The sequence below is a fragment of the Schistocerca nitens genome, chromosome 3 (genome assembly GCF_023898315.1).
Source record: "Schistocerca nitens isolate TAMUIC-IGC-003100 chromosome 3, iqSchNite1.1, whole genome shotgun sequence".
NCBI lineage: Eukaryota > Metazoa > Arthropoda > Insecta > Orthoptera > Acrididae > Schistocerca > Schistocerca nitens.
Window position 1 is genome coordinate 531193304 of NC_064616.1, and position 26262 is coordinate 531219565.

General features: G+C 41.8%; 1 protein-coding gene across 2 annotated transcripts in view; it reads left to right on the top strand.

Moving 5' to 3' along the window:
- LOC126248446 (vesicle-associated membrane protein 2) overlaps positions 1–26262 on the top strand; it is a 112509-nt gene that overhangs the window by 67486 nt on the left and 18761 nt on the right. For both annotated transcript variants that reach the window (XR_007545489.1, XR_007545488.1), the window contains exon 7: positions 6252–6327. The gene's annotated coding sequence lies outside the window, so the exon portion shown is untranslated. The remainder of the gene's footprint in view (positions 1–6251; positions 6328–26262) is intronic.

Consider the following 26262-nt stretch of genomic DNA (forward strand, 5'->3'; position numbering starts at 1 on the left):
TATGGAACGAAAACTGAATCTAATCTAATCTAACCTAAACTATGTGCTGTGATGTAGGTGTCGTGCAATGATTGGATGCGCGACCTGCATTGTCATCTGCCTGGAGCAAACGTTCCACAGAAACCATGGTGGTTTCGTTATTCTTGTCTTGTAGTAAGAAGGGAGGACCTCGAGTTGGGTAGTCCTGTTTTGTTGTGGAACAGGGTAACGATCTTCATCTGTGTTTGTATTCACACTGCGATAGTCCTCTCAAGGACGGCAGGAACCGCCTTCCATCTGCACTAAAAGGTAGGAGGGCGACGCCCATGGGGTGTTTGAGCACCGAATAATGCTTTTCCTTTCTTTGCCTCAGTACAGTTTTCAGATGCCAACTTCGAAGATTTAAAAGTTATAGGTGGCCCTGACGTGGAAGGAAAGTGGTAACTGGTGTTGTGCGGCAGCCCGGTATGAAGTGCGGGCAATTGTTTTATGTTGGCCAGAGTCGACTGGGGGATGACGTCATCTTTTAACATGCTTAGTGTAGCTTGAGCTGTCCTTGTGGCAGCCGTGCGTTCCCTGTCCTTGTGGCAGCAGTGCGTTCCCTAATACACTACTGGCCATTAAAATTGCTACACTAAGAAGAAATGCAGATGATAAACGGGTATTCATTGGACAAATATATTATACTAGAACTGACATGTGATTACACTTTCACGCAATTTGGGTGCATAGATCCTGAGAAATCAGTACCCAGAACAACCACCTCTGTCCGTAATAACGGCCTTGATACGCCTGGGCATTGAGTCAAACAGAGCTTGGATGGCGTGTACAGGTACAGCTGCCCATGCAGCTCCAACACGATACCACAGTTCATCAAGAGTAGTGTCTGGCGTATTGTGACGAGCCAGTTGCTCGGCCACCATTGACTACACGTTTTCAATTGGTGAGAGATCTGGAGAATGTGCTGTCCAGGGCAGCAATCGAACATTTGCTGTATCCAGAAAGGCCCATATAGGACCTGCAACATGCGGTCGTGCATTATCCTGCTGAAATGTTGGGTTTCGCAGGGATAGAATGAAGGGTAGAGCCACGGGTCGTAACACATATGAAATGTGACGTCCACTGTTCAAAGTTCCGTCAATGCGAATAAGAGGTGACCGAGACGTGTAACTGGCAACCCATACCATCAGGCGATGACGAATACACGCTTCCAATGTGCGTTCACCGTGATGTCGCCAAACACGGATCCGACCATCATGATGCTGTAAACAGAACCTGGATTCATCCGAGAAAATGACGTTTTGCCATTCGTGCACCCAGGTTCGTCGTTGAGTACACCATCGCAGGCGCTCCTATCTGTGATGCAGCGTCAAGGGTAACCGCAGCCATGATCTCCGAGCTGATAGTCCATGCTGCTGCAAACGTCGTCGAACTGTTCGTGCAGATGGTTGTTGTCTTGCAAACGTCCCCATCTGTTGACTCAGGGATCGAGACGTGGCTGGACGATCCGTTACAGCTATGCGGATAAGATGCCTGTCATGTCGACTGATAGTGATACGAGGCCGTTGGGATCCAGCACGGCGTTCCGTATTACCCTCCTGAACCCATCGATTCCATATTCTGCTGACAGTAATTGTATCTTGACCAACGCGAGCAGCAATGTCGCGATACGATAAACCGCAATCGCTACGGGCTACAATCCGACCTTTATCAAAGTCGGAAACGTGATGGTACGCATTTCTCCTCCTTACACGAGGCATCACAACAACGTTTCACCAGGCAACGCCGGTCAACTGCTGTTTGTGTATGAGAAATCGGTTGGAAACTTTCCTCATGTCAGCACGTTGTAGGTGTCACCACCGGCGCCAACCTTGTGTGAATGCCCTGGAAAGCTAATCATTTGCATATCACAGCATCTTCTTCCTGTCGGTTAAATTTCGCGTCTGTAGCACTTCACCTTCGTGGTGTAGCAATTTTAATGGCAAGTAAGGTATAAGTGCAGAACACTTCACTGTCGATTACTATGCGTATTGTCACTTCTTGCATGGCTTTCACTTTTCAAACAACTCGCTGAGAATCTTCATTAACTTGTGGCTATCTGGGTACCGCGACTGTGTGGGATAATTACTTATTTGTTTTATGTTTAATTTAACGTATTCAGCGCGTTTCGAGCTTGTTCTGCTATTCTTTAGGTGTTCATACACACAGAAAATTGTTACTTAAAAACAGAATGTCTAGCCTTCTTGATTGATTTATTAACTATAGTGACCATCGTCTCTATGATGACAATATGATTACTAATCCCTATCTCTATACTAGTAACGTAGATAAAGTCAGGCCTGTTTGAAGCTACAATGACTACAATATTTCCATCGCGTATGGGGCTCAAGACATTTTTCAGAAAACGTGTCCAAAAGTACTTCAGAAGACTGCCCGTCTGCACCACCTGCAATTCATTCATAGACCTCCCACTGTACCCATAGTAGGAAATAGACCCGCGAACTGTTGTTTGAAGCCGGCCGGAGTGGCCAAGCGGTTCTAGGCGCTACCGTCTGGAGCCACGCGACCACTACGGTCGCAGGTTCGAATCCTGCCTCGGGCATGGATGTGTGTGATGTCCTTAGGTTAATTAGGTTTAAGTAGTTCTAAGTTCTAGGGGACTGATGACCTCAGAAGTTAAGTCCCATAGTGCTCAGAGCCATTTGAACCATTCTTTCTTCCTTTTTTTTTTTTATGCAGCAAAATGTACGATTTCTCTGACAGAAAAGCTATGAAACTCGCAGATACTGACCATCCGGCATTACATACTTTTTGTTTTTATCTTTCCATTTTTGCTGTTCATACAAGCTTCAAGCTTTTGCTTTATTTCAGACTCAAGCTGAGTAGGATACTGATTGTATATATGGGGTCTACTGCAGTTTTGTCGAGAATTCTTTCAGTTCTGAATGAAGCACACCTCCATTTGCACCACATTTCTTCTTGGACAACTTCTATTGTCTTAAACAAATCAACATGACCCTTTTCTATTGTGGTATCCTGCTGCGTATGGGCCATTTCAAAAATCTCATTAGCTTCTTTTTGATTATACAACATTAAATTTTAAACATGTTATTCGAGGCTCATGTTCTTCAAACAGTTCCTCACTCTTCAGTGCGCCTGATTAAGTCTAAATTACTAATTTGTACCTCTCTTCACATTGTACTAAACAGAAAGTATATATTTCTTTGGATGGTGCACAAAATTACAAAAAACAAAGTTGCAAATGTTGGACAAGATACTGTATCTAATTTCCTGTACACCGGCATCAACTGAATCAGGAAATACAAACTAATGATTAATACAAAGTACTGCATTATACACTGTACTAAACACAGTGGAACGTGTTGTCGCCGGCGGGAACATGGTATCAGGCGTGAATCTCTGTTATGTCGGCCGTAGGCCTCACGGCAGACAGCGTATTAAGTAATACTTTTAAAAGGATCTCGTTTTTTATCATCAGTGCTTTGTTGTTTTTTTTTCACAAGAAATCTGATTATCGGATATTACACAATTTTTATTTTTATCTTTCTGTTTTTGCTACTCATAAAAGCTTCAAGCATTTGCTTTATTTCAGACTCCACTTGAGTGGCATACTGAGACTTTGACTCAAATTCTAAGCATCACTGTCGATAGGTACAGTGTCTGCCGATATAGACTTTCACCTGCTACTCTTACTTCTAACCCCTGGTCAAGTGAATGCACTTGTGCAATTGTCACCTGAGAAGTGTCTTTGGTGACATCTGGAATGTCTTGCTTTGACAAACTTTCATTATGGACAGTTTGCCATGTCATTCTGACCAAAGTTCATCATCATCCTCACTTCCACGAGAAGAGCAACATATTTTCCTATTCCTTCATACCGTGAATTTCTTATTGTCATTGTATTTTTAGCTAAAAATCTATTTGCTACTTGTTAGCCTAAAGAGGGTTGGGTTGGGTTGTTTGGGGAAAGAGACCAAACAGCAAGGTCATCGGTCTCATCGGATTAGGAAAGGACGGGGAAGGAAGTCGGCCGTACCCTTTGAAAGGAACCATCCCGGCATTTGCCTGGAGCGATTTAGGGAAATTACGGAAAACCTAAATCAGGATGGCCGGACGCGGGATAGAACCATCGTCCTCCCGAATGCGAGTCCAGTGTTAGCCTAAAGATGCAAGCCGTTTCAATGTGCTGCGATGTGGCACTGTGCCACACTATGCTTTTGGGCTTTTAAAAAAGGTAAGATCAGACTAGTGAACTGTATTTTACAAGCTCTGTCCATCTGTTATTGAGGGAGTTACGCGGACCCATTCGCCCTCCAGCCGTACGATGAATACAAACATTCAGAAACGACCAATGTGGACAGAAACTCGCTGGGCTAGATACCGCACGTCCTGGCGTGTGGCAGCTGGCCAGACAGTTCACCAGGGAGAAACATTACATTCCCACGTTACAAGGACCAGACGGCCCAGCCTACTCCGCGACGGAGAAGGCAGAGCGTATGGCCACAACACTTGCAGCGTCTTTCATGCCGAATCTGGTTCCCTCAGACCCAGTATTCACACTTGAAACGGACCAGGAGGTTACACGACTTGTAGCCCAGCCCTCGCGCAACGACATTAGACGTACTAGCACAAATGAAATCACATGGGCTATCAAGCACACCAACGCTAGAAAAGCCCCTGGGCCTGATGGCATTCAAAACCGTGTCCTCCAGGAGTTCACGGATAAAGCCGTAGATTACCTTACACACTTAACGAATGCTATCCTGAAACACCAACACTTCCCTGACTTTTGGAAGGCGGCCAAAGTCCTGATGTTCAGGAAGCCAGGGAAAGACCACTCCCACCCACAAAACTACCGACCCATCAGTCTGCTGTGTTCGCCCAGCAAGATTGTTGAGAAGGTAATATTAAAACGTATCACTAGGCATTGCAATGACACCCTAAGACCGGAGCAATTCGGCTTTAGGAATCACCACTCGATAACACAACTCCTCCGCGTAGTCGAACATATAACGCACGGCTACAACATGAACAAAGCCACAGGGGCCGTGTTCCTGGACATCGAAAAGGCTTTCGACCGTCTCTGGCAGAACGGACTCATACGCAAACTAAACGAAGCTGGCTTCCCGGACGGACTCGTACGTCTCATACACTCATATCTCACGAACAGGTGTTTCAACACCAACGTGCAGGATAAACAATCAACATAACACGGTATCGAAGCTGGAGTACCCCAAGGAAGCATCCTAGGGCCCATCTTGTTTAACCTGTACATTAATGACTTCCCAGCAACACAAAACACGACGTTAGCCATCTACGCGGATGACATCGCCATCCTTGCGCAAGATTGGAAACCGTCGAGCATCAATTCACGAATACAGACAGCACTCAGAAAATCTGAGCCTTGGTGGGAGCGATGGCGTATTAAGTAAACGTCGACAAGTGCGGAGCAGTTCTGTTCACACGTAGACCGAAACTACTGCGCAAACATCAACACTGTAGACCGATAACACTACATACACGCCCAATACGTTTCCGAGAGAAAGTGAGATACCTTGGTGTCTGGCTGGACCGGAAACTTACATGGGGGGACCACATCGAATACGTTGCCAACCGAGCGCACGCGAGGCTCAAACAGCTCTACCCAATGATCAACAGGGAAAGCACACTGAATAGGAGGGTGTCGAGGTCCATATACATGACACTGATTAGACCTCTGATGACGTACGCAGCTCCCGTCTGGGGATATGCAGCTCCTACACGACTGCGCCGCCTGCAGATCATACAGAACAAAGTGCTACGAATCATTAGCAACGCTCCACGCTACACACGCACCGTGGATCTTCACCATGAATACCGCCTCGATACCCTCAAGGAAGTGTTAAAAAAACACGCCACACGACTATACAGGAACTCGAGACACTCGAACAATCCATTCATCTTCACTCTGGGAAACTACGATCACAACCACAGGTGGAAGCACAAGCGGCCAAAGACACTGCTAGCTAGGGCATAGCCACCTATGGCAAACTAACACACGCAAACAAGCGACAAACGTCGGCAAGCCCCTGCATATCAGCAACACTGACTGGTAACTACCAGCTGCTATTAGAGCCGACCAACAGGCCACAGCAGGGACACCGACGAGCTCGCCCACAGACGCACAAACAATCCGCCAACATTCCCTCACACTGTGCTTCCGGTATATGACCTATAGGACACAAGAACGATAATAAACCTAACTGTTGCAGGTTGCTGACGCTGAACGAGGACTCTGCGCCAGCACCCAGCGCCAGCCTCCGAGCAGCACAACCGCACAACGTCAAGGTATCGACATGCATGATACTCACTACTAACAAAGCCTATCCTTGCACGACCTATCGCAGGCAGAAAGACAACCGCTACTGCTCTTACCAGCCGACCTAACTATCGCAGAGGTTTTTTTCCCTTGGCTCTTGCCTTGGCACTTTTTTTCCTCTGCCCTTCAAACCGCTACCCTTCGTTCGATTTCGACCCAATCTATCTCCAGACGAGCGAGTATTAATGGTTAACCTTAACCAGACGTACGCAAACATCGCAGTACCCACATCCTGCGACACCTCACATTAGTGAATACTAACACTTATGCAGAGATGGCAGTAGACCTATTGTGTTGGCCATCATGCCGGTGTGGGCGTGGAGGGGCTCAACCTTCACAAAAAAAAAAAAAAAAAAAAAAACAACCGTACGTTGACTTACGCTTTTGGCCTCCTACAGCGTTGACTGGTGTGAAGACTTTCTACCGTGAAGCTGCAAGCAGCACCTGGTGCTACACACCGTGACTGTACCACTCTTCAATGCATTGTTTGTGTTGGAAAAAAGTCTTGAATTCTTCTTTTTCGGTTCTATTTCATGGCATCTTACACCAAAATCTATTTGATTGTTCCCAGAATGAGATTTTCACTCTGCAACGGAGTGTATGGTGATGTGAAACTTCCTGGCAGATTAAAACTGTGTGCCGGACCAAGACTCGAAGTCGGGACCGTTGCCTTTCGCGAGCCAGTGCTCTACCAACTGAGCTACCCAAGCAGTGGCGGATTTAAAAATTTTTCGCCCCTAGCCACACCATATTATATGCGCCCCCCCCCCCCAAAAAAAGACATGTTTTAAATAATAACTATTACCCGATCACTTCACTATTGCCGTTTTTGATGGGAGCGCTGTGAGCTGTTTCCGTACTCTGCTATTCGTTGTTCTGAAGGACGCGCCAGGGGTCTAGTCGCGCTCAATTCAAATGTAGCATGGTTCCTGAATTGTACTAGGTGTACGGCAGCGGAAAAAGCAAACTTACAACTGCATTTTGTTAACAGAGAACACAAGGAAAATAACTTTTCTTTCATGGCCTAAAATTCAGCAGTGTGTGTAGGAGACAACGGAATTTTGTTATACATTCACTTTTAATTTGTTCATTTATACGAAACCGTTGGAAATGAAAATGAAAAAGTTGTGTTAGGATCCTAATAACTTGAATGTGCTGCAGATTTAAAAAACACGTTCGGTATTAATACGTTAATCTATAGGAAAGCGTAAGAAATGGAAATGAAACAAAGATTTCGGTGCACGAACTAGTAACTACATACAGATGAACGAACACAGAACTGGATTTGCTATTACATAATTTTACAGACTAGTGTGGAAAAATCAAATTTGTTTTATAATCTAATACTTAATGTGTAAAGCATTAGGGTCTGTGTAGCTAGATGCTGCATAATAAGTGTACACAATACCTTCCATCCATGTAAGGGCTGAACAGCTTTGTACTGCAGCTACTGCTTTCACCATAGCTCTTTCTAACGGTATTAGCAAAGCTATTACGAGTTTATCGACAGAACTGAACTACGTTATTTATGAACACTTTTTCATCTGAGCGTACTCCCCAATAACGTATATTTCCGCGATAACTATACATTTCAGCAGACGTCAAGAATAAGCATCAGTTGTAATATACAATATCAGTATGACTTGACTGTACAGCGCCGAGCGGCATGGGTCATTCGGGTATTGTTTAGTATTGTCGGGCGCCTTCGGTCACGTCTGCACGTAAACCAGGCTTATTTATTTATTTATTTAACCTGATCAGATTAGGGCCATCAGGCCCTCTCTTACATCGGACCAGTGTTCCACACATGCAGCATTTCACACATCAGAGTTACATCATGACAATAGTTTAAATAAGAAAATTAGATTACTCTAGTGACAATATGAATAAAAAGTATACGGCATTAACTGTTTTTTTGAAGCTGGACGTGTTTTTAAGTTCTCTAACATAACGAGGGAGGTTATTCCAGAGTCGGGTTCCCGCTACTGTAAAGGACTTGGAGAAGGTGACTGAGCGATGCAGTGGAATAGAGAGGATTTTATTATGATGGGAACGTGTGTTTCTGTCATGTTGTTCCGACATAAGCGTTAAGGACGAGGAGAGATATGAGGGACAGTGTACATTTATAAGGCAGTAGATGAGACAGAGTGTATGGAAATCTCTGCGTTTGTCTGCACGCAGCCAGGACAATTTTGCATATACTGGTGAAATGTGATCCGCGTTCTGCCATCGGCAATTGTAAACAGGTTGTAATCTCATTCTGGAAACATCCCCCAGGCTGTGGCTAAGCCATGTCTCCGCAATATCCTTTCTTTCAGGAGTGCTAGTTGTGCAAGTTTCGCAGGAGAGCTTCTGTAAAGTTTGGAAGGAAGGAGACGAGGTACTGGCAGAAGTAGAGCTGTGAGGACGGGGTGTGAGTCGTGCTCGGGTAGCTCAGTTGGTAGAGCACTTGCCCGCGAATGGCAAAGGTCCCGAGTTCGAGTCTCGGTCCCGCACACAGTTTTAATCTGCCAGGAAGTTTCATATCAGCGCACACTCCGCTGCAGAGTGAAAATCTCATTCAGATAATACGTAGCATGTAAATTCAATGAATGTGCTCTAAGTTACAATAAAATCACATTATAATCTTAAATTTTTAAAACTAATATGAATAAATAAACAAACTCACCCGTCAGCAAAGTTTGCGTCTGCCTTTGACGGCAGAAAACTCGTTGATCATATCTTCATAGTTCAGATGGTTATCAGTTAGGAAGCTGGCTTCGATGTGAATATTGGACAAGGCGTTCAACCCCTCCTCAGACAACGTGGAACGTGGGTACGAATTCAGTCTTTTAAGAGACGAAAACGAGCGTTCTGCTGAATAATTTTTAAGTGTCATACATGGAAATATTCTAAGAGCAACGTCATCATTCGGAAACACGGATTGTAACCTCTCCTTTCTTAAAAATTTAGTCATTTCGACTGGTATATCACTAATCTCAGAAGATTTCGAAAGTTCTGCGAAATGTACACATTCACTAGGAAAGGAAGGCTCTGAATCTGTGTCATACGACGCGTGGAGTTTTGCTGCACTTTCAGCAATATCGTCAGGTGAACTGTTCTTAAAGCTACTGAAAACCGTAAAGGAGTCCAACAGTACTCTACAACTTTTCTTCCTCCTCACTAATTCGGCGTACAAGTTGTCGAGTACTGGAAGAAAAGTTTTGACTCTAAATTTTTTACTTTCCCGTCAGAAAAACTTCTTCAGATTCCGATTCTTCGTCATCATGAAGTTTGCGTTTTCGTGATCTTTTATAGGTGCATTCAATTTCCAAGGAATTATTTTCACAATAGTCGAACATGCTACGAATAGATGCAATAAATCCTACAAGTGATTCATATACGAGGGTGATCCCGAAAGTAAGGTCTCCTATTTTTTTATGACTACATAGACCTGTTTATTTCTACAATGGTTTACATCAGTTTACAGCTTGAACATTTAGCTATTTTTCGACATAATCACCATTTCTGTCGATGCATTTTTGTAGACGCTGTGGCAGTTTCTGTATGCCCATGTCATACCAGCTCGCCGCCATGCTGTTCAGAAAGTTATGAACCTCTTCTTTCACCTCGTCGTCGGAACTGAATCGCTTTCCAGCCAAATGTTCTTTTAACTTAGGGAACAGGTGATAGTCACTGGGTGCCAAGTCAGGACTATAGGGTGGATGGGTAATTATGTTCCACTGAAACTGTTGCAGGAGAGCAACGGTTTGCTGAGCGATGTGTAGGCAAGCGTTGTCATGGAGAATGTGTACGGCCTTTGTTCAACATTCCTCTTCTCCGGTTCTGAATTGCCCGTTTGAGTTTTTTCAGAGTCTCACAGTACCTGTCAGCGTTAATTGTGGTCCCAGTGGGCATAAAATCGACCAACAATACCCCTTTCCGATCCCAATAAACGGTTGTCATGACTTTACCGGCAGACTGTGTTTGTTGGAATTTCTGCGGCTTTGGCGAAGAAGCATGCCGCCACCGGCGTGATTGTTGCTTGGTCTCAGGTGTAAAGTGGTATGCCCAGGTTTCGTCACCCGTAACAAATGAGTCCAGAAAGTTATCCTGTTCGGCTGCAAGGCGGTGAAGAAATGCGTGGGAAGCATCAACTCGTTGCCGCATGTGGTCCTCAGTCAGCATGCGTGGCACCCATCTTGCGCACACCTTCCGGTAGTTCAATGTTTCCGTTAAAATTCTGTGAGCGGTGCTTCGGGAATCCTCAGGAACCACCGTGCAGAGATCATCCAGGGTGATCCGCCGATTTTCACGCATGCTTTCCTCAACCTTCAACACTGTCTCCTCAAAAACTGACCGTCTCCCGCTCCTTTGTTCGTCGAGAATTTCGGTCCGACCAGCTGCAAACTCTCGACACCATTTACGAACATTCTTGACATCCATGCACGACTTACCATACACTTCCGTCCAATTATGGCCATCACAAAAAATAAATAAAAAGTAAACACGGATTTCGTTAATTGTGTATGATTTGTATTCGCAACGCGATTTTTATATGAATATTGATGTGGAAGAAGGGCCCTGAACTTTGAAAGTGTGAATACGTTATTTGTTCCCAGAAGTCACATTTACTGTGAGGACTTAAATTTTTGGGTGTCGTTTTACTGAAAAATTTAAAACAATTACGGATTCTGGTATAAGAAATCATCAAAAACAATAAATATTTTTTAAAACTTTTAAAATATACCCTACATGTCAAGGTAACAATATTTTGAAAAGGTGAACATAAAGTACCCCCTCCATTGTTATTGCGACGGTTAAGAAAAGCTTCTCTTGCTTAATTTTATAGACCAAATATTATTTTTATGAAGGCCTCCAGAAAACAAATTATCTACACAATATTTAAAATATAAATAATTGTGTTTTCGAAATAAAATGAAAAACATGAGCCTTTTTAAGGTCCTCTTTAACAAATCGTATATCTTTTTTGACAATATCCTGACTACGTCGTGGAATGAGCGCACAAGACAAATAGGAAAAGCAGATGACAGATTAAGATTCGTTGGAAGAATTGTAAGGAAACATAATCCATCGACGAAAGAGGTGGCTTACAAAACACACCTTCAACCAATTCTTGGATACTCTTCATCAGTCTGGGACCTTTACCAAGTAAGATTAATAGGAGAGATAGATAAAATCCAACAAAGAGCTACCCGTTTGGCCAGGAGATCGTTTACTCGGCGGGAGATCGTCACGGAGATGCACAAAAAAATGGCAGACGCTACAAGGGGGGGGGGGGGGGGGGGACGTTATTCATCACGGAGAAGTTTACTGTGGAAATTTCGAGAGCTCACGTTCCAAGACGAGTCGGGTCACATGATATCTTCTCCCGCGGGTATCTTCTCCCGCGGACGCCTCGCAAAATGATCACGAGAAAGTGAAAGAAATTAGACACCATACGGAGATCAGCTGACAGTTGTTCTTCCCAGGCACCATTTATGAAGGGAACAAGAAAGGGGGCAAAAGGTTGTCGTACTAGTAGTACCGTCCGACAAACACTGTAAGGTGACTAGCGGAGTTTAGAAGTAGATGTGTTGTTTTTATTATTTTCTTCGCTGAGTTTGTAAAGTGGCATGTAAAATTTTATAACGTCGGCAATGGTGTCAATAGTGACAATATCTACAATTTGACGCTAAGTCGACAAGGCGCCGGCAGCGTGCGGTGATGCTTTCCTATTCAGCCTCGCTGAGCTGCTCCTCACTTCACTGCCTATCTCGAACCGAGCGTTCCTGAGAGATCCCGCGGCCGGCCGAAATTGCTCTTCACTGTCTCGAGCCTCAAGTGGCAGAGCAGTGCGCGCCAAATGCTGCCTGACCAGCGGAAGCAGAAGGAGGTCAAGAAATACAGAGACGAATCGCCAACGTCATTCCCACCAAGTGACGACACGTCACAGCTGCTGTAAATTGCGGACGAAGCCGCACAGCTACGAGAAGAAATGAGAGCGGCCACCAGCGAGCTACTCACTATCGTAAGCGATGCCATGTCATCTGCACTGTAGATGCAGTGTACCAAGACATGAAAACTTACCTCAGTACGACACATATCAAGCCCAAGGCGCACAGTCAGTTTCAGGCAGAGTTTATGTGGAGGTTCTCCCTGGCCGTAAGGCAAATTTCGGTACTTACATCACCGCCGCCGGCCGGTGTGGCCGAGCGGTTCTAGGCGATTCAATCTGGAACTGCGCGGCCGCTACGGTTTCAGGTTCGAATCCTACCTTGGGCATGGATGCATGTGATGTCCTTAGGTTGGTTAGGTTTGCTTAGTTCTGAGTTCTAGGGGACTGATGACCTCAGATTAGATTAGATTAGATTAGATTAGATTAATACTAGTTCCATGGATCATGAATACGATATTTCGTAATGATGTGGAACGAGTCGAATTTTCCAATACATGACATAATTAGGTTAATTTAACAACATACTTAAGTTAATATAACAACTTTATTTTTTTGTGTTTTTTGTTTTTCTTTATTTTTTATTTTTATTTTTTTAATATTTTTTTCTTTTTTTTCTTAATTTATATCTAAAAATTCCTCTATGGAGTAGAAGGAGTTGTCATTCAGAAATTCTTTTAATTTCTTCTTAAATACTTGTTGGTTATCTGTCAGACTTTTGATACTATTTGGTAAGTGACCAAAGACTTTAGTGCCAGTATAATTCACCCCTTTCTGTGCCAAAGTTAGATTTAATCTTGAATAGTGAAGATCATCCTTTCTCCTAGTATTGTAGTTATGCACACTGCTATTACTTTTGAATTGCGTTTGGTTGTTAATAACAAATTTCATAAGAGAGTATATATACTGAGAAGCTACTGTGAATATCCCTAGATCCTTAAATAAATGTCTGCAGGATGATCTTGGGTGGACTCCAGCTATTATTCTGATTACAAGCTTTTGTGCAATAAATACTTTATTCCTCAGTGATGAATTACCCCAAAATATGATGCCATATGAAAGCAATGAGTGAAAATAGGCGTAGTAAGCTAATTTACTAAGATGTTTATCACCAAAATTTGCAATGACCCTTATTGCATAAGTAGCTGAACTCAAACGTTTCAGCAGATCATCAATGTGTTTCTTCCAATTTAATCTCTCATCAATGGACACACCTAAAAATTTGGAATATTCTACCTTAGCTATATGCTTCTGATTAAGGTCTATATTTATTAATGGCGTCATACCATTCACTGTACGGAACTGTATGTACTGTGTCTTATCAAAATTCAGTGAGAGTCCGTTTACAAGGAACCACTTAGTAATTTTCTGAAAGACAGTATTGACAATTTCATCAGTTAATTCTTGTTTGTCAGGTGTGATTACTATACTTGTATCATCAGCAAAGAGAACTAACTTTGCCTCTTCATGAATATAGAATGGCAAGTCATTAATATATAATAAGAACAACAAAGGACCCAAGACTGACCCTTGTGGAACCCCATTCTTGATAGTTCCCCAGTTTGAGGAATGTGCTGATCTTTGCATGTTACGAGAACTACTTATTTCAACTTTCTGCACTCTTCCAGTTAGGTACGAATTAAACCATTTGTGCACTGTCCCACTCATGCCACAATACTTGAGCTTGTCTAGCAGAATTTCATGATTTACACAATCAAAAGCCTTTGAGAGATCACAAAAAATCCCAATGGGTGGTGTTCGGTTATTCAGATCATTCAAAATTTTACTGGTGAAAGCATATATGGCATTTTCTGTTGAAAAACCTTTCTGAAAACCAAACTGACATTTTGTTAGTACTTCATTTTTACAGATATGTGAAGCTACTCTTGAATACATTACTTTCTCAAAAATTTTGGATAAAGCTGTTAGAAGGGAGATTGGACGGTAATTGTTGACATCAGATCTATCCCCCTTTTTATGCAAAGGTATAACAATAGCATATTTCAGTCTATCAGGGAAAATGCCCTGTTCCAGAGAGCTATTACACAGGTGGCTGAGAATCTTACTTATCTGTTGAGAACAAGCTTTTAGTATTTTGCTGGAAATGCCATCAATTCCATGTGAGTTTTTGCTTTTAAGCAAGTTTATTATTTTCCTAATTTCAAAGGGAGAAGTGGGTGAGATTTCAATTGTATCAAATTGCATAGGTATGGCCTCTTCCATTAACAGCCTAGCATCTTCTAATGAACACCTGGATCCTACTATATCCACAACATTTAGAAAATGATTATTAAAAATATTTTCAACTTCTGACTTTTTGTTCGTAAAGTTTTCATTCAATTTGATGGTAATACTGTCTTCCTCTGCTCTTGGTTGACCTGTTTCTCTTTTAATAATATTCCAAATTGTTTTAATTTTATTATCAGAGTTGCTGATTTCAGACATGATACACATACTCCTGGATTTTTTAATAACTTTTCTTAATATAACACAGTAGTTTTTATAATTTTTGATAGTTTCTGGGTCACTACTCTTTCTTGCTGTCAGATACATTTCCCTTTTGCGGTTACAAGATATTTTTATACCCTTAGTAAGCCATGGTTTCTTACAAGGTTTCTTACGAGTATATTTAACTATTTTCTTGGGGAAGCAGTTTTCAAATGCATTTACAAAAATGTCATGAAATAAATTATATTTTAAATTGGCATCAGGTTCACGGTACACCTCATCCCAGTCTAACTGCTGTAGGCTTTCCCTGAAATTTGCAATTGTTAAATCGTTGACTGAACGTACCACTTTGGAGGACTGTTTAGTATTGCTGAATGGAGCTATGTCATATATTGTAACTAGCTGTGCACCATGATCAGAAAGACCATTCTCAACAGGCTGAGCATTTATCTGGTTAAACTTATCTTGGTCTATAAAGAAGTTATCTATCAGTGAGCTGCTATCCTTTACCACCCGAGTAGGAAAATCAATAACGGGTGTCAAATTGAAAGAACCGAGTAATACTTCAAGGTCATTTTTCCTATTACCCTCTTTCAGAGAATCTACATTGAAGTCCCCACAAATAATAATTTGCTTCCCCCTGTCTGACAGATAGCACAACAAGGAGTCCAAATTTTTCAGAAATAGATGAAAATTTCCTGATGGGGACCTATATACAGTTACAATTATAAATGTGCCTTTATTTAATTTAAGCTCACAGGCACATGCGTCTATATGTTTCTCTACACAAAACTTTTTTGTTTCTATACTTTTTGCACAATGATAACTTTTGACATATATGGCAACTCCTCCTTTCTCCATATTTTCTCTCATTACATGTGCAGAGAGCTTATATCCACTTACATTTACCTTATCCATATCAGTAACAATGTGATGCTCAGACAGGCATAGTATATCTATTTCATTCTCAGCTTCTAAATCTTCTAAACAAACCAGAAGCTCATCTACTTTATTCTTTAAACTCCCAATATTTTGATGAAATATACTTACATTATTTTTAATTATACCTTTATGAGAACCTTTCCTTATTCTAACATTTGCAGTACTCTCCTGTCTGAGTTTCTCATTGTGCTTAGGCCTAGTTCCTATACCAGTGGTCACACGGTGTTCAGAGAGGCAGATTATGTCAACTGGGTTGGGTGACTTTAATTCATCAATGCAATTACCTAGGACTGAGCTACAACTTGGTGGAAATAAAATTTCTGGTGATTGGTGAAAATTTATAATTGATAGCTGTGATTGGTGATCCAATGTGCTAGAATTGTGCTGTTTAATTTCTTTCCTAAACTGAAGATTTGTTTCAATCCTGACCTCTCGTAGAACTGGACATCTTTCTGTCTTACCTATCCTAAAAAAGGTGCTGCTCCAACACCTGTAACCACTGGTATTTTACCATTCATGGCAGTGCCTCCCCCCCTTAAATTTCCTGCTATTACCCCAGCCAGTTTCCCCTTCCCTTTCCTGTTGAGATGTAGGCCGTGCCTGGTATAGTCCCACCTACCTTGGGCATGGATGCATGTGATGTCCTTAGGTTGGTTAGGTTTGCTTAGTTCTGAGTTCTAGGGGACTGATGACCTCAGATGTTAAGTCCCATAGTGCTCAGAGCCATACGAACCATTTAAATCACCGCCACGCCCCTGTGCAAGTACACAACAAATGAAACAGAGCCAAAAAGAGAACAAAACAACCCCATATTGATAAGGACATTAACGTCCTAACAGCAGTGACCACCTGCAAGGTGTGGCTGTCCAAAAATAAAAATTAAAAAAGAGTAACTACGTGACATCACTGTCATCACTCAGTGTAGAAGGAAACAGTGTGTGTGTGTGTCAAGCGCAAACGTGTTTGTTGTTCGCTTTTATAACTGCTGTTAGCTGTTAGTGAAAATATAAGTCCAAGTATAAGAGACTTATTTATTTGTAGTTGCTTGTTGTGTGGGATAGATCTTAGTTACCGGTATGTTAAAAGTGGTTAGTATGTGGCCGTGATTGCTTTGCTGAAGGAAGAAAGATTAGAGTTTAATGTCTCGTCGACAACAAAGTCATTAGTAATGAGATTGCTTTGAGAAATGAACTGCTTACAAGGGAACCTCCCCATCGCACCCCCCCTCAGATTTAGTTATAAGTTGGCACAGTGGATAGGCCTTGATAAAATGAACACAGATCAATTGAGAAAACAGGAAGAAGTTGTGTGGAACTGTGAAAAAATAAGCAAAATATACAAACTGAGTAGTCCATGGGCCAGATAAGCAACATCATGGACAATATGAATTCAGGAGCGCCGTGGTCCCGTGGTAGCGTGAGCAGCAGCTAATTGAGAGGATTATCTGTCCGTTCGTTCATTGACGTCTCTGTTCACTGTAATAAGTTTACTGTCTGTGCTTTGCGACCGCATCGCAAAACCGTGCGATTAGTAGGTGAAAGGACGTGCCTCTCCAATGGGAACCGAAAACATTTGATGGCAAGGTCATAGGTCAACCGATTCCTCCACAGGAAAACACATCTGATATATTCTATACGACACTGGTGACGGCATGTGCGTCACATGACAGGAATATGTTGTCGGCCCACCTAACTTGTACACTTGGCGAATGGGTAAAAAGATTCTCCTACCTTGCCCAAGTTAGGTTTTCTTGTGGATGTGATAATCACTCCCAAAAAAGTGATGAAAAGAGTTTGTCACATAAACTGAAAATAAAAAATTAATCTTTTCACTCGATGGAAGATTTGAATCAAGGACCTTTCGTTCCACAGCTGCAAACGTTACCACGAGACAACGGCGCTCCTGCGTTCTCAGTGTCCTTGATGTTGCTTATCTTGCCATGAACTACTCAGTTTGTATATTTTGCTTATTATTTCACAGTCCCACACAACTTCTTCCTGTTTTCGCAATTGATCTGTGTTCAGTTTTACAAGGCCTATCCACTGTGCCAACTTACAACTAAATCTGAGGGGGGTGCGATGGGGAGGTTCCCTTGTTACTCTAAAGCTCTTGAGGCGAGTGCAGTAGTCAACGACTGAAAAGTCGAACATTATTTTGTGTGTTATATCTTTTGTTTGATTATTCTTTGCATCTTCTTTGTATTACTGTGTAGCTGTAAAAACGTGTCAGTGTAGTGCTCTTTTGCTGGGAAGTACCGGTAGACTGTGGTAAATGAAGAAGGACTCATTAAGTGCATATTGTGTAAACTAGTCACCTACAGTGGTGACTCCAATATGATTTGAATACACAACCCTCTGATCACTTCCAATTTGAAAGTGGTTTTGCCGGCCGGAGTGGCCGAGCGGTTCTAGGCGCTACAGTCTGGAACCGCGCGACTGCTACGGTCGCAGGTTCGAATCGTGCCTCGGGCATGGATGTGTGTGATGTCCTTAGGTTAGTTAGGTTTAAATACTTCTAAGTTCTAGGGGACTGATGACCATAGAAGTTAAGTCCCATAGTGCTCAGAGCCATTTGAACCTTTTTTTTTAAGTGGTTTTTCTTGTCTTGACATGAACGGCATCAAAATTAGCAAGGCCAAGTGTGTATTTGCTAAGGACAAAGTACAATTCTTGGGTTATCTTGTATCAAGGCGAAGTATTTCGCCTATTCCTCAGAGAGTCTCATACAGGGTGTTTCAAAAATGACCGGTATATTTGAAACGGCACTAAAAACTAAACGAGCAGCGATAGAAATACACCGTTTGTTGCAATATGCTTGGGACAACAGTACATTTTCAGGCAGACAAACTTTCGAAATTACAGTAGTTACAATTTTCAACAAGAGATGGCGCTGCGATCTGGGAAACTCTATAGTACGATATTTTCCACATATCCACCATGCGTAGCAATAATATGGCGTAGTCTCTGAATGAAATTACCCGAAACCTTTGACAACGTGTCTGGAGGAATGGCTTCACATGCAGATGAGATGTACTGTTTCAGCTGTTCAATTGTTTCTGGATTCTGGCGGTACACCTGGTCTTTCAAGTGTCCCCACAGAAAGAAGTCACAGGGGTTCATGTCTGGCGAATAGGGAGGCCAATCCACGCCGCCTCCTGTATGTTTCGGATAGCCCAAAGCAATCAAACGATCATCGAAATATTCATTCAGGAAATTAAAGACGTCGGCCATACGATGTGGCCGGGCACCATCTTGCATAAACCACGAGGTGTTCGCAGTGTCGTCTAAGGCAGTTTGTACCGCCACAAATTCACGAAGAATGTCCAGATAGCGTGATGCAGTAATCGTTTCGGATCTGAAAAATGGGCCAATGATTCCTTTGGAAGAAATAGCGGCCCAGACCAGTACTTTTTGAGGATGCAGGGACGATGGGACTGCAACATGGGGCTTTTCGGTTCCCCATATGCGCCAGTTCTGTTTATTGATGAAGCCGTCCAGGTAAAAATAAGCTTCGTCAGTAAACCAAATGCTGCCCACATGCATATCGCCGTCATCAATCCTGTGCACTATATCGTTAGCGAATGTCTCTCGTGCAGCAATGGTAGCGGCGCTGAGGGGTTGCCGCGTTTGAATTTTGTATGGATAGAGGTGTAAACTCTGGCGCATGAGACGATACGTGGACGTTGGCGTCATTTGGACTGCAGCTGCAACCCGGCGAACGGAAACCCGAGGCCGCTGTTGGATCACCTGCTGCACTAGCTGCGCGTTGCCCTCTGTGGTTGCCGTACGCGGTCGCCCTACATTTCCAGCACGTTCATCCGTCACGTTCCCAGTCCGTTGAAATTTTTCAAACAGATCCTTTATTGTATCGCTTTTCGGTCCTTTGGTTACATTAAACCTCCATTGAAAACTTCGTCTTGTTGCAACAACACTGTGTTCTAGGCGGTGGAATTCCAACACCAGAAAAATCCTCTGTTCTAAGGAATAAACCATGTTGTCTACAGCACACGTGCACGTTGTGAACAGCACACGCTTACAGCAGAAAGACGACGTACAGAATGGCGCCCCCACAGACTGCGTTGTCTTCTATATCTTTCACATCACTTGCAGCGCCATCTGTTGTTGAAAATTGTAACTACTGTAATTTCGAAAGTTTGTCCGCCTGAAAATGTACTGTTGTCCCAAGCATATTGCAACAAACGGTGTATTTCTATCGCTGCTCGTTTAGGTTTTATTGCCGTTTCAAATATACCGGTCATTTTTGAAACACCCTGTATATTTTGCAGATGCCCCTTCCCATCACATTCGGAGAGTTACACAGGTTTGCAGATAAGATCAATTAGTACCTACGACACCTGACGAAATTTTCAGAAATTATAGAACCTATCAATGACTTGCTTAAGGGCAAACACACTTCTTGTGTCATAAAAGCCCTAGGACGGGTCCAGCCAAGGAGACTTTCAAGTTGGTGAAACTGTCTTTAGAGAAGGCTTTCTTATTGGTCCACCACTCCATTTCTTGTGCACAGATGGATTTTTCTGTTGATGTCAGCCACTCGGCTGTGGGGGCAGTACTCTAGCAATTAGTATCAGGAGTGTGGCAGCTCACGAGAGCTCAAGTCAGGGGAGTGCAGTAGGTGGTATAGCACTTAGCAGGCCCATCAGTCAAACAAATCAGTAACAGCTTGCACTGTACGTGCTTGAGCATTGTCCTGCAAAATGATGGTCAGGTCCTGCAGAAAGTGTCATCACTTATGTCTCTCAGCTGGTCATAGGTTGTGTTCCAAAAATGAACAGCATATAGACAGAAGTGATGACACTTTCTGCAGGACCTGACCATCATTTTGCAGGACAATGCTCAAGCATGTACAGTGCAAGCTGCAACTGATTTGTTTGACTGATGGGACTGCTAAGTGCTGTACCACCTACTGCACTCCCCTGACTTAAGCCCTCATAAGTTCAACTAGATTTCTAAACTGAAGAAAACACTTCACGGCATTTGCTTCGGAACTGCTACAAATTCGCCGGGCAATAGACCGCGCCACTCGAACTGTCAATACAACTGCCACTGCTTAGAGTATCCTATGACTTACACATCGCTGGCAGAGAGTTATACACAATGCTGGTGACTACTTTGAAGGTCAGTAAAACTTTGAAAGATGTATCTATTTTGTACGAACTGTAGATAAACACTTGCCACTATCAAAGTTCCAACTCTCGTATATACCTCTCTATCAAAGATTTTTGACAGTACCTGAGTGTGGAATTCAAACTTTACACAGACCAAAAATCCATAACTTCACTTTTCTGCAGGTGCCTGAATTAAACTCTAAACATCAAAAATCTGCTATGCAGAACTTATTGCCCAATACTTTACTGACATCAACTACATCTCTGGATCTGACAACATTGCCATGGATTGCTTATCACGCAGTTGTGTATCTTTGACATGTATCAATTGGACAGCTATCACAAAAGACCAAGATTCTGATGCATTTTTACAACAGAGTCAGCTCAATCCTACACCCACTAGTCTGAAACTTGAACATGTGCCAGTACACGCATTGCTCTCCAAACAATCCAGGGTGCACAACATGAGGTACTGAGACAATGACCTAATGAAAGATGGGTAGATATCATTAAAAACATGCAGGTGTAATACGGATGCATACAGCTTCAGAATGAAATGTATGGATAAGTCTGTAAGATATCTTTTGCCAGCAGTGGGTATTAAATGGTGGATGAATGAGCTGTAATACTTCTGTGCCATATTATTGCCAGCAAATGAATGGTGCAGATATGGTATATGTATAATATTGCTTCAGCACATGACAGAAAGAAAAAGGGGAGATTAGAGTAAGGAGAAGCATCAGATGTACACCCACATACTTTGTGAAGAGGAATGATTTAAGTGTTACTCTGAAGAATAGAATACTTATAGATTCCATACTCCTATGGATACCAGAACTAACATCCACAACCTATGGATGTTAGTTCCTGACAAAAAGGCAGAAACTATCTGTGCTAGCAAAGGCAAATAAAGTAATTAAACATTCTACTTTAAAATTTATGACTCTCAGTAACAGTAAATAGAGCAATCACTAGAAGCAGGAAACGCTCAGGCCTTAAGGATTTTTGGTATGCTGCCTCAACAAGAATAGAAATTTACCACAAGTAAGTGCACATGCCAATCCCCCTTCCAACAATTTAAAATTTATGAGCCACTTTTTCCTGTTTTAAGTGAGTATGAGCAGAAGAAACATCAGCTAAAAGTAGTGCACTTTAAAGTATTAATTGTTTATTCCAGAATCTGAAAAGCACAAGAAACCAAAGTTTACACCTACAAATATTCTTAGAAAATTACTCAGAATTTGTAGATTTCCTTTGTGTGGTTGAGCATTGACACAAAGATGAAGCTGCTTTTTTCCCTTCCAGGCTACCATTGTGGTAATCATTTTTGCAGAACTCACAAAAAGGAAGGTCACTGTCTGATTCCTGTAAGACACATGTAGAATGTAATCTCATACTTAAAACCAAATGAATAAACTATGAAAAACATTTTGAACATGTGGTAGTAGAGATCAAATTTATAAAACTTTTAGGTGTATGCTTCTACTGATCAGCTCTTGGTAGTGCATCATTATTCACTTCTTATCTAGACACAGTACTACAACTCTACAGCTCAAACAACTATAATATTCTGCTATATGGTGTCCTTATTATAGATGTTTGAAGATTCATCAGCTTGGCAGGAATTAGTGAATGCTTCTAGTTCCTCTACTATTGACAATTTCTTTGTTAACACCAAAATATGCATATTAAATAAGATTTTAATGTTATATCAGACCAGAAACATTCCAACATATATACAGACAAGCAACAAAAAACATAGTAGCAACTTTCACCCATTTGTTCCATAGAAGTAACTGGAGGGGTATTTACAGTGCCAATGGTGTTTTCAGTAAGGTAGATGAATTGATGGTTACTCTGCAGTACTCTTATGATACAGCTTTTCCATTATGGTTTACCTCTGCACAAGACCAATACAAAAAAAATCTAGTAAGAAATGATTATTACTCAGCAAGGCTAACTGGTTATCTTGCCAGGGTAGCAGCACTGTCATGTTTATGACAGAAACAGAAGGGGAGGCAGTAATAGCACAAACTACACTACAATGGAGAAGAAGGTGCGACAAAAGATTAGTATAGATTATGAAAAATGTTATGGGGTGAGTATTGAGACAACAACCTTGTGTATCCATTCACAAAATAAGAAATTAGACAGATAATTTTATGATTGAAAAAGAGCAGGACTGGACGGGATACCTGCTGAAGTAATACAAGCCTAATGTGACCTACTAGGTAGTTACTAACATAAACTGTGCAATGAGTGTCTCTTGCAAGGAAGGGTCCCTGCGCTGTGGTAGAGTGATGGAGTGGTAATAATTAGAAAAGAGCAAGGCAAGGATCCAATAATACCCAAATCCTAAAGATCAGTTTGTCTTTTGAACGTTCTCAGCAAGATATTTAAAAAATTATTATGCAAGAGATTACAAGATCATAGACTGCTACATGGGATGAGCACTCACCAATATACATTTAGAAGAATTGAGTCAATTGAAGACACAACTAATAATGTGATTTCACTAGTGACAGATATTCATCCTATGTATGCTCCAGCTGGTGCTTTTGATAATCTATGGTGGCCATCTTTCTTTGGCCACCTTAGAGTTGGAGTGTTGAGAAGTGCTGTACAACTGCCTGAGAGATTATTGCATCGGGCAACATGCTTCTTTATTATGCCCAAGAAAGAAAATAATGAAGACAATAACAAAATGCTGTCCACAAGGATCTGTGTGTAGCCCATAGTTTTGGGATGTAGCACTGGAGCCCATACTACAGAAGCTATGTGACAGCAGCAATATGAGTGGCTTGGTAGCATTTGTAGATGACATGCTGTTCATTGTAAGTGATGACTCCAAAAGAGTTATAGAAGCCAAATGTAATGTAGTGGTTCATGATCATGAGGGCTGGTGTTGAAGTGTTCAGTTGTCACTAGCAACTCACGAAACAATGTACCTGCTGCTTAAATGGAACCTAGCAAGATACCCTAAAATAAAATTAAATGATGGAACGATTAGGAGAACCACATTAATGAGCAATCCATGGGCATTTCTGGATGAATGTTGTAACTTTGCACATCATATGGTGGAAACAGGCAGAAAAGCTACAAAAATGATGAATAAAATTATAACCACTGCAAATAGTCAATTTCAGATTCCTCTGAAAACAATAAGATCATTCCACCAATCTACAGGGTGAATCACCTAAAACTTGCACTGCAAATATAGCAAAAATGAAAAATGCTATTGAAGTGCAATTTTCACAGAATGGATAGGCAGTCTGGGGCTCATATAGATACCCACACAACAGAGTGTAAAAATACTTGGAAAGTGTTCTTTTGTACAAACACACACTTTTTAATGGAACAATGCCTATTGACATTAACTAACTAAAAGTAGTGTAAATTAGAATGTCAGTGGTGTTGGTTCCAGCATTCTGATGCAAGTCATTTACAAGATATTGTATTTTGAAAAGTTTCCTCACTGACACTTGTTCATGCGATTCAACCTGTGTTGTTGCTAGGTTCAATGTTGTTATGTTTGCTTACAGTGTGCTTGTGTGTTCCTTGAGTGCACTGTGACTTGCAAGTCAGTTAGTATGTGACAGTCCAAGCAGTAGATTGTGAGTGGACCATGGTGTTTACCAATGCAGAAAAAGGTGACTTGCTCATGGTGTACAGAGAGTGTAGGAAGAATGGAGTTATTCTTGTACTGTGTATGCAGCAAGATATCCCAACAGACATCAACCATCTTGACAATTATTTCTTCCACCAGTTACATGAATGTGGTAGTGTAACACTTAGACAGCATAGCAGAAGGAAACAAGTGAAAACAGAAGAGGGAGAAATTAATGTTCTTGCTGCTATTACAGTTGATCCATGCCTTAGCTTCCATGATATCATAAGTGGCATGAGTCAGGCAAGTGTCCTACGCATTCTTGATCAACATAGGTTCCATCCCTATCACATCTCTCTCCATCAAAAGCTGCATGGAACAGTTATGAGAAACATGTGAACTTCTATAAATGGACATTAAGACAGGATACTCCAGATGTGTCACGTATCGTGTTTGGTGATGAAGCCACATTTACCAACCATGGACAACTAAACCACCAAAATACGCCTTATTGGTCTGTTGGTAATCCCTGTTGGCTTCATCAGGTGGAATGTTGGCATCCATGGAGTGTAAACATGTGGTGTGGGTTAGTGACCCATCAGCTCACAGGCCTGTTTTTCATAGACAGAACACTGAACGTTCCCTAGTATCACAGCCTTCTAACAGACCATCTTCCACAGATGCTAGAAGATGTTCCTCTGCAGACTAGGAGGAACCTTTGGTACCAACATAATGGCTTTCCAGCCCATAGTGTACAAAGTACTACAGCATGTCTTCACAAATTGTTTCCAATTCATTGGATTTGACATAGAGGACCTATACCTTGCCGGCCCATTCCCCTGATTTGAAACATGTAGACATTTATCCGTGGGAAAATTTGAAAGAGGTTGTGCACAAGGACATACCAACTACACCTGATGATATGCAATGATGTATTGCAGCCTGCTTGGACATCTCCACTAAAATGCTAGCACATGCACAGCAGTCATTCAATACCAGACTGGAAGTGTGTATAGCTGCTGCTGCTCACACAACCTGTGATAGTGAATTGTCTCATTACTGGCCAGAATCCACATAACAAGTGTGTTCTACCACAGGTATTGCACACGTATCAGTGCAGGAAGTTTTCAAAATATATTATGTCTTAAATGACTCACACTAGGATCCTGCAACAAACACCACTGACATTCTAATCTACCCTACTTGTAGTTGTTAACATAAATAGTTATTGTTCTATTTAAAAAGTGTATGTTTGCACAAAAAATATACTTTGTAAGTATTATTACAATCTCTTGATTGGCCAACAATTTATGCACCTGACCACCGATCCATTCTCTGCAAACTGCACGTCAATAGCACTTTCCATTTCTTCAGTGTTTGCAGTGCAAGTTTTACACGATTCGTCCTGTATATTAGTGTCAGTCTTAGAATATGGTATGTGTGTTTGGGCTCACAGATTGCAGCTAGTGAAGTCAGCCTCAGTAGTGAGAACAGTTCAATGAGGAGTACTAAAGATTAAAGGTCACCTACTGCACTATCCCAAATGATGCTTTGTTTGTAATCCTAGGAATATGTCCACTAGACTGGGAAATTAGTAAAAGTGAAGGCTTTTACTGTTTGAAGAAAGGCAGGCAAATAGAAGTACAAAGGATGATTGGAACTGAGGCCAATATGAAAAAGCTACTGAAAGATCGCATATTACAACTGTGGCAAAATGAATGAGACATTTCAGGTACAGACAGGAGAACATGCGAATTTCTCCCTAATACCAGGGAGAGACTAAAAATGAGATTTCTAACCCTTTGAGTGGATTGATACATTAGCTGACTGGCCATGGCCCATAT